The sequence below is a fragment of the Danio aesculapii genome, chromosome 17, assembly GCF_903798145.1.
Source record: "Danio aesculapii chromosome 17, fDanAes4.1, whole genome shotgun sequence".
NCBI lineage: Eukaryota > Metazoa > Chordata > Actinopteri > Cypriniformes > Danionidae > Danio > Danio aesculapii.
This window is the reverse complement of record NC_079451.1, coordinates 29,060,052-29,069,008: the sequence shown is the minus strand read 5'-3', so window position 1 is coordinate 29,069,008 and position 8,957 is coordinate 29,060,052. Positions and strand designations below refer to the sequence as shown.

Here is an 8,957-nt window from a genome sequence, read left to right as displayed (position 1 = left end):
CCATAGCTTTACAATAAGTCAGTGGGTCCAAAAGTAGGGGTCGGGACATCCTATAGGGTGACAGGGGGTCGCTTGGTGATTTCCAAAAATCAAAATAATTTTATTAAACTATTAGCAAAAATAGAAATAGTAGTTAATAGTTACATAAAAAAGCAACAACATGCAAACAAAAAGCCATCAGCCTTTTAATTGTTTTTCATAGGATTGGTGTTTTTACGTTAGATTAACAACACAGCAATAGCATCAGCTGCAGCAGATTAATTTTATAGCACCAGGTTAAACTTTCTGACACCTTTATAGCAATCAAATACATTAAAAATGAATACAGGCCACAACTGAACATTGACGATGATCTCTGAGTGGCGGTCTCCAAAATTAAATCAAGAATAGTCTTGTGCTGAAAACATTGTGCACATCAGTCTCATTAGGTGAGGTTAATATTAAATTAAACAAATTAATAAATGACTATATAATTATAGCCTATGGTTGTTGCACTTTGTGTTGTCAATTCGTGTTTATATAGGCGTATTGTTGTGTGCGCAACATTTGTATATTTATAACCACCTCCGAGGAATGTGGGGCTCGCAAGTCACTGGCATTGTTATTTTGGGGGTCGCAGGCTGAAAACTTTGGGAACCCTTGCAATAAATAATCCAAAAATAAAGATCTACTTTAAATGTACAGTCTCTTAGGAAGTACGATTCACTGAAGTCTTATCAAGTAAAACAACAGGCCTGTGGAGCATTATTTTTCAACATTATTGTTTGTTTACAACTTATTTTCATAGATCGCGTTGTCCAGGGAACCACACTTATGATGGACAACACAACACATATGCATAAGAGTTTAAGTCTGAGAATATGTTTAGCAATAGAGAGCTCTTGCTTCAGACTGTCATAGATAAGGACTGTTTGCAAAGGCTTTGGAATGGGGTAAATGCACAGCTAGTGCTTTTCAGCCAATGATAAACTTCCGGTGAAAGCTTAATGTGGCTATTTTCAGTTTCACAAGGTTCCTTTTACAGCATCAATGTTGAAATGTCATTACATTACATTAAGTTAAATAGACTTCAGCATTCATTTAGTTGTTCAAGTGTAAAACGAGATGAAATGCTATGTAACCGCTAGCACCATTAGGATCAGCAGGTGAGTAACTCCATTGAAAATACTGGAGTAAAATAATCTGTCATTTTTTAAAGACATGGCGGGGGGAAATGTAGTATGATGCAGTCCTGTCAGCAACCCACTTATATCATATATCTATCTATCAGTATATCTATCAAGATCACTGATTTTTAAAGAAATCAGACCTTTAACGTGGCAATTTTATAATGGAAAGACAGTTCACCGGAGCGCTGAGACTGGCTCTGGCTGAAATTAAGTTTGTGTGCATATACCCCATTAAAGTAATAATAATGTTCAGTTTCTTGCACAATTCTTCAAATTGTAGCTGTTGATTGCAGTTTATGAATGAGAAAGGAATTTCATCTTAAAATCTTCTTTTAATTTAATATTCTACAAGTTACATTAACATAAATTCTGTAAATTAACTGAATTTAATTTAATTTTGAACTACTTTTCATCCACTGAAGAGAAATTACCAAATACATTAACTTCAGTAGACACTGTACAAACTGTTGTATCATCCTAGTGTGAAAGACACTGTTAATGCATGGCGTCTTATAATGTCCCATTTTTTCTGTGAAAAAAAAATAGAAAATATGAAAATAACACTGCGACTATAGCTTCTTCACTCGCCAGTGTAAATCCAGCGTACATTCTGGTTGGACCTCGAAGAGAGGCGGAGCGCTGTGTTCCACGTCACATAGAGTGGGCCAAGACGGGATCCCCCCTCCTCCCCCTCCCCTTCTTCACGCAGGACCGACTGCTGTCTAAAATCCGCCCACTGACGTGCGCGGAGACAGTCTCGTATACGCGGCCAAAACCACCAGCCCCATCAAAACACAGTTACCCACTTCTAACGGGCATAATCAGGCGACAGCAGGATATTCAGGAGAGGCTTGTTGTTTTGGCCTGGATCGGGATCGCGTTGGATCGGACGAGCTACAAGTCCCCTTTGGGGAAAAAACAACAACAACACGGTGAGTTCGACTAAAGGGAGCTGTTGATCTCCACTTCCCCAGGGCCTCTCAAGAACACGTTTCTTGTATTTTGACGTTCTCCATAGGTATTATAACCGCCCACTCTGGACTAGGGGAATGTATTTCCCTCTAGGGTCGAGTGATCCTTTGGCTGGGTAATCTCTCTTTAATCGCTTGCCTAATCATCATGACTAGATCTACCGTTTTGAAGGTAAAAATATGCTTTAACAGGAGACACCGAGAGGGAATTTGCCACGTATTACCAAGCATTTGTGGAAAAAATTCTGCGTGTTCTCGATGGTCGTGTTAAATTAGCGCTTGTTCTCGCCAGACGAGTCCGTTCACGAAAGCGTTTACAGTTTATTACACTCAGAGCTGTCACACGCTGACGAGAGTGGTGTGAAAAAAAAGTGATACAATTGTTGGGCTGCCTTGGCCCACATGTTGCTCTCTGTGGTTGTTGTTTATGCAACTTAGTGTGATCTAATATGTCCCATTTAAAATCCTTGCCAAATATACCACACAGAGCGAATAAAGACATCGTTTAACCGAAATGTAAAATTAATTACTTGAAATGTTCACTGATTCTCAAGCAGTCGCTTTTATAAACGTTGATTTCTGTGTGGAATTTCGGGGACGCAGTCGGTTATTTTCGTCTCCCTCAGTATGCGTTTTGGCGACTTGAGCAAAGTTAGCAAACGTCATCCGTCTACAAGACTTTTATCCGAAACCATTATGCCTTTCATCGTATTTTCCTAAGTGTTAACACGATAAATAATGGGTTTCCTTTGCCAGAGAGCTATCTAGAAGCTGTTGCCATGGTTACATCCTAATTCGATTTCTGTTTGCCAGCGTACACATTCAGCAAACTCGAGCTGCTTTTGTTACCCGCATTTTGTGTTTACTAAAACATTATTGCAAAATTTGTATATGGAATTATACATACAGATAATTGTGATATATTTTTATATTAGCCGAAACCAGACAGTTAATTTTCAGAATTCGACAAAAACGTAAACTATATCAGGGGTTCCCAAAGTAAGTGTCGTGGGACAATGACAGGAGGTCACTTGGTAATTTCCAAAAGTCAAATAAATTTTATTAAACTGTTAGAATTATCATATTTTATCCACAACCCACAGAAGTTAAATCAAATAAAATTAGTAGTTAATAGTTACATAAATAAGCAACAACATGCAAATAAAGAGCCGTATCAGCCTTGTGTGTTTAGGTTAGATTAACAACACAGCAATAGTGTCAGCTGCTGCAGATTGATTTTATAGCTCCATTGATTATATAGGCATATTGTTGTGTGTGCAACATTTGTATATTTATAACTATCTCCGAGGAATGTGGAGGTCTTGAGTCACTGGCATTGTTTTTTTGGGGGGTGCGGGCTGAAAAGTTTGGGAAACCATGAACTATCATTTTACAAATCTGAGGCACAATATTTATAATGATAAATATTTTAAAAAAATGTTTACAATAAATATACACAAATACAAGATTTCAAATCATTAAAATCGGTATCCCCTAATACGTATTGTTATTATTTTATCAGCCAGCACTAATATAAAAGAAAACATATTTAACTTTTAATGCGTTAGTTCACAGGAAAATGTAAATTTATTGTTAATTTATGCAACCTCAATCAATCCAAAATATTGATTATTACATCAAGATAGATGGTTTCAGTATCGATATCGCAATACGCACATCCACAATAGTCACATCGCAGGATCTGCAATGTCGAGTTATGAGTTGACCAGGTGAAACGGAACACATGAAAATTGTGTAGTTATTGCAGCGTTTAACCGAAATGAGGTGTTTTTAAGGCCTGACAGAAATAAGAATTTTTTAAAATTACTGTTAATACAGTAAAAACTTTTGCAGTGTTATTTTACATTTTACTATTTAAATTCAGTACCTGAATGCTATTTTACTGCCCCAAAACCATAAAACACTGTCTATTTTACTTTTATCTTTGCTATTAATTCATTTTTTGACATTTATGATCGATTCACTTCCCTACAAAATCATTCCAATCAATGTAAATGAATAAATTCTTTCTAAATAGCAGTTTCAAGTCATCTGGTGAAATTGCATGCACATATATATATATATATATATATATATATATATATATATATATATATATATATATATATATATATATATATATATATATATATATATATATATTTATTGCAGAAAAAAAGTATCGCAATGTCAGATTTTTCCAATATCGTGCAGCCCTACATCAAGGCCTTTAGCTGAAACTGTGGTCTTTCGTGATTCATAAAATGCAATTAAACAGAGTTGTATTTTAGTGTCAGAACAACATGTACAGGCAAAACAAAATTAATTCCCTTGCTTCCTGACGATACATTAGGGTTAATAAGCTTAACATTAGAATATGCACTAGTACATACTATTTTTATGAACAACATAGACTTCTGGGAATGTGCCTAGAACCACAAAATTGCTCATCCTGGATTGCCTGAGAGTTGGTAAATAAACCACAATTAATAATTTGTACTCACACAGACACTTACTCATTGACATCCTGTGAGTGTTTCTTGACATAAACGTTTCTCAAGCGTTGTTCTAAACCAAACCTAAACGTTTTTTTTTATAAGGAAATAGTAAATCCAAATGAAATAGCACCAACATTATAGTTAGTAAATGAAAACAAAGCATCCCTTTAAGTATTCAGGTCTGTTGAGAGTGGCAATATTTGTAATTCCAGGGAGTTCTTTGCACTCTGAATCGTGGCAGAAACAGATAAGTGACACCTGGTTGTGTCACATGAAACTCTTTGCATATTTCTCAATCATTGATAAACATTTTTCCACTACTAGAGCTGTAAAGCTACTGCTTCGTCTTCACAGTTCATACTGGACTTTGTCCTTTGTCACTCTGGCTGCTTTGTGGGGAATATCTGGATGAGAATATTGATCGGCAAACGACTGTTAAAATACATAGCATTGTTCAGAGAAAAGAGATACAACAGTCTTTAGTTACAATTGTTAGTTCTGTTTAAGGCCTTAAAGCTTAAAATCTGGAGTCAGATGTTTTCTACGTTCACAGATCGGTAGTTTGAGATCCAGTGTTTACAGATTTACAAAAAGCAGAAGAGTCCCTAAACCACTTTTTTCTTCTCAGGAATAATTCGAAACTGGGCCACATCATGGGAGTCACAGTGAGAAAAATGTGTTTCTAATCACTGAAAATGAGAGCAGGAAACATGACTGCACTTTCATATGGGTGTGCTTCACATGTAAGCAAAAGGAAGACCTAAATCACAGCTGTCTGGTGAGATGCATTACTTTACGTATCTATGCAATCCTAAACATTTGTGATTTAAGTCAGATGTGATGAAAGATTACAACTCGTGATTCATCTGGTTTTGCAATGAGGATGTGTAGTCATTGTGAGAGTGATTTCACTCTCCACCCCTTTCGTTCAATAGCCACGCTTGCACAATCAACTTTTTTTATTTGTTATTCTGATTAAAATCGTAACGTAATCTTTTCCAATATGGTGATTACATGAGTACATGAGTTCCAGTTTACATGCAGTACTTTCATTTGGAATGTGCACACTAGCCCGTCCTGTTTTATGCCTTTTTTCTGTCAAGATGAGTTTAGTTCCATTATTTCTTAAGGCTGCCTGATTTATACTTCTGTGTCAAGCGCATACATATGCTCCAACACAGCTTTCGCACGGTTGCATAGCCTTCGTGGCTGATGCACACCTCTCAAAAAATGTAACTACATGTTGCAACGACACATATCTCAAGCTCTGTAGTTGGTTGGCTTTTTGGGATGGTTGATGCGGGTTGTAATGCGTTATATTAGGCTATGTTTACACGACAACAATGTAGTCAATAACTGAAAAGGTTTTAAACTTTGCTGCGTCCGAAATTGGCAATTACTCGAGTAGGTACTACATTTGAATTAGAATTTACTACATGACCATTATAAAACTATGTTTTATATAGTATGAATGTGACTAGTATGAATGGAACTCGGACAAACTACATCCACCATTTGTCATTATACTGTGAATTCTCTCATGTGGCTTCATGGGGTAGCGTAGCATCTATGGGATGTGCATTTCAGAATCTCGCCATAAGTTGTAGGTCATCTGGGTACTTCAGTTTTTCGGATGCTATGAATTTGGACATACTACTCGGCTCGCATACTGTTTTAAGCATACTATAAAGTATGGAAGTATGTCTTTTTGGACGCAGCTCTTGCGCTTAAAAAAAGTTTCATGTCTAGACAACAACGTTTTCAAAATTATTTAAGTTTTACACACATCCATGAAAACAGCCAGAAAGGCTGTATGTCATATGCCAGCTCATTATTTGGAGCTGTCATCTTGCTATTAAACAGTACCTGTGGGAAAGTGATGTCATGCTGTTGGGGCCTCAGTGCTAATGTCTATGTGTAAGGTGTACCTCAACTTTTGGCTGTAATGTGAAGTAAATCCATGCTTTGCTGATGAAGCGTTTGGAAACACTTGAGCAACAACACTACCACATACTCGGCCATTGTTGTGTATGTTTGTGTACTCTTGTCATTAATCTACACGTCCCCAAAGACATACTGTGCATGTGTATGTTGTAGTGTTGTCAAGATACTGGAATTTCAGTACCAAATTTTTTAAATGTCCATTTCCTGCTTACATTTGAGCGCCTACTTAAACACAGTTGAATGGCCATTGTGTTCAACAGAATGGGCCATATGCTCAACTAGTGTTTTTCAGCTGATCATGAACTTCCAGTGAAAGCTTTATGTAACTATTTTTAATTTCATAAGGTTTCTTTTACTGCATCGATGTTGTAGTGTAATTCAAATATAATCAGTAAAATAGACTTAAACACCTATTTGGTTGTTAAAGCATAAAAAGAGACTAAAGACCATTTAAACGCAGGCACCGTCATTAGCAGCAGGCTAGCGCAGAAATTCCATTGAAAATACTGGGGTCAAATTCATTTCCATATTTTAAAGACATGGCGCAGAAAAAAATAATTTAATGCAGTGCTTCTTGTTTGGTCTGATTCCCACTTTACATCGTATCTCAGCCAGGCAGTGATGATCGCTGTTAAAAAAAAAAAATCTGATCTTAAACGCTGCGATTTTATATGGGATGACAATAAACCAGAAGCCTTGGGGCTAGCTGACTGAAATAAAAAAATCTGTGTGCATATACCCTATTGACTGTGATTGGCCTTTAAGGTCATCAGTTCAAGGCTGTTCACCAAGTGCAAACAAAGATACATGGACACTGGAGAGTTTCAAAGCCATGAAGATCAATCGATCCATCAGTGAATCGCTTGTATGCCAGTGCATACACATCAGCTTATTGACACTGCATGGAAACGCTCCAGTGTCTGTGTATCTGTGTTTTCACTCTGTGAACATCGATGAAGAACGGTGAACTGATAATCTTCGCGGCCAATTACAGTCATTTCTGTTGAATGTGAACACAATCTGTCAATCAGCTGTGTTTAAGTACATGCTCAACAACTCTCAAATGTTAGTGAGAAATGGATGTTCTTAAAATTTCAGTACCGATTGGTACCGAACTCGATACTTTGACAACACTAGTATGTTGTCAGTTTTCAAAGACTGGTTTTTGGGTGTTTACATACACGAACATAACAAAACATCACAAAACACATTACAAAAACACAAGTAAATGTAAATGAACAGGCGAAGCACATTTAGTTTCCTGTTTTCGACTGAAAATGTTGTCGTGTAAAGGGCTTCCTATCTAAAATGCAAATTAAATGTTAGAATGAGTAGCAACCTGCTGGTCATTCATGTATGAACAAGTGTCTTATCTGCTGTTTCAAGCTTTGTGGAATGTTTGTTGTGGCGAATCATGACATGGAAGCAAAGTATTCTGTTTAACAAATTAATTGAATTATTAGTTTGTATTAGTAGTTGATTTAACCATTTCTATTTTGTTTGGTTTACAGAAAGGTTTATCCCACCTTTCTCTTTATTTCGATTCAGATTTGACTTTGAAACCAATTAAAATGCTCCATGTAGACGACCAGTGGTTTAGCAGTGCATTACTTGATTTTAAAATAACTGAAGGAAACACACACCATCTGGTATCTATGATTATTTGAAAAAATGAGTCTATTCTACTATCTATGACCTGAAAAAAATTTGGTTGGTTTTAGGTTCTGAATGTTGATTTTCTTTTCGATTAATCGCCCAGCCCTATTCCATAGTAGTTTATGCACGTTTCCTTATCAAATAAAAAGTTTGTCCTACTCAGTTATGCACAAACATTTTTTATTTGCATTTTCAAATTGTATGCGCATCTTGGCATTTCCATCAACTGTTTTTTTATGCGCATATCCAAAATGCACGTAAAAATAGGTGGACCGAAACGTTGCAACAGACACGCATGTTCTCTTGTCCCTGTTTTTTCCCTGTTCATACAATCTGTCCTACTTAATGTGAAATGTCATACAGTCTAATTATAGGAGGAGGTCTGTATTTTTGTCATCAATATCCCAGGGAGGTTAATAACAACATTCATCATGGGCCTTTTTCTTTATGGGTGGGCCAAATAGTAGTTACTATATAATGGAAGATATTTGTAGGTCCCTCTTGTTTTCAGAGTTCACACAGATACAGAAAGTTATAGTTCTTTTCATCCATGTTGCCGCTGTATTGTAATCATTTGTTTGTTTCTCTTTTTAAGTCTAGTATACGCTATCTTCTAATGCTATGCAAACAATCTGCAACATGTAACACTGTGCAGATTTGTTTCGTACAAAATGTTATGCAAGCTTCTATTCATGCATTTCCTTGGCAGGTGGTGTTTT

At 36.4% G+C, this 8,957-nt stretch overlaps 1 protein-coding gene across 3 annotated transcripts in view; it reads left to right on the top strand.

The window, feature by feature from the left end:
- The first annotated feature begins 1,881 nt into the window (after positions 1–1,881).
- Positions 1,882–8,957, top strand: part of sgms1a (sphingomyelin synthase 1a) — a 33,616-nt gene continuing 26,540 nt past the window's right edge. Inside the window, exons 1-2 of one of the 3 annotated variants that reach the window (XM_056476875.1) lie at positions 1,882–2,101; positions 5,267–5,416. The gene's annotated coding sequence lies outside the window, so the exon portion shown is untranslated. Of the gene's footprint in view, positions 2,102–2,291; positions 2,313–5,266; positions 5,417–8,957 lie in introns of those variants that run through there. The other 2 variants (XM_056476876.1, XM_056476877.1) reach the window with 2 other exon arrangements.